Source organism: Dipodomys spectabilis, unplaced genomic scaffold, assembly GCF_019054845.1.
Source record: "Dipodomys spectabilis isolate Male_0828 unplaced genomic scaffold, ASM1905484v1 ptg000003l, whole genome shotgun sequence".
Classification (NCBI taxonomy): domain Eukaryota; kingdom Metazoa; phylum Chordata; class Mammalia; order Rodentia; family Heteromyidae; genus Dipodomys; species Dipodomys spectabilis.
The window spans coordinates 2,343,147-2,344,101 of record NW_024870680.1 but is presented as its reverse complement, the minus strand read 5'-3'; the positions used below and the strand labels follow the sequence as shown (position 1 = coordinate 2,344,101).

The 955-nt window shown below is 38.1% G+C and overlaps 1 non-coding gene across 1 annotated transcript; it reads right to left on the bottom strand.

The window, feature by feature from the left end:
• Nucleotides 1-297: 297 nt before the first annotated feature.
• LOC122117018 lies at nt 298-404 on the bottom strand. Its single transcript, XR_006149056.1, has one exon. It is a non-coding gene; the product is annotated as a U6 spliceosomal RNA (small nuclear RNA).
• Between the last annotated feature and the right edge of the window lie 551 nt (nt 405-955).

Genomic DNA, 955 nt, shown 5'->3' with positions numbered 1-955 from the left:
GATTGAAGAGTTGAGTCCATTGACATTTACCATTACTATTGAGAAAAATGCTGTGTGTTTCCTGCCATTTTGTTGCTTTTGTGTTGTTTGCTTCTTTCCTCGCACTGTTTTTACAATCTAATCATCTAGTAGTGTTTAGGTTTTTTTTTGTTTTGATTGTCCTTGTCTAATGTTACATTTCCCTTTAGTATCTTTTGAAGTGCTGGTTTAATGGTCATGGATTCCTTTAGCCATTTGTATTGCATGGAAGGTTCTTTTCTCTGTCAGTTGTGAATGGTAGAATTAATCTAGGTTGACAAAAATATGTAACACTTCACAAATTTGTGTGTCCTTTTTGTGCAAGAGTGATGTTAGTATCATCTGTATCATTCCCACTTTAGTATATGTGTTGCTGAAGCAAGCACAAACCAAATTTTTCACAAGCATTTCAAAAATAAAGGGAAGCAAGAGAGTAAGAGAGACCTTACCACTTGGGACCTGCCAATGTGCTTTATTTCAAAGTTGTCAGTAAGACAAGATATCATACCTTGAGGTATTATTCTCTCAGCCCCAACACTTTCATTTTTCTTCTCTGGGATCACTTTCTTTTTTTTATTGTGAAAATACTGTGCAGAGGGGTTACAATTACATGGGTAAGATAATGAGTACATTTCTTATCAAGCATTGTAGCCTCCTCCTTTGTTTCCCCTTCCCATCCCTTGCCATCCTCCCCCTGTCCCTCCATCCAAATCTCCCCCCCCACCCCCCGGCACCAAAGTTGTAAAGTTCGTTTTCGACATAACGACTTGTACATCTCATTGTTGCAATGGGTCCACCTGTATCCCTATTTAAATGATTTGTTTTTCCCCTTCCCCTCCACAAATTATACCAACATCAAATACAGTGAAAGCAGGGGTTATACTGTGGGGGAGGGACATACAAAGCAACAAAGAAATAATCTTATAAATGTGTTACA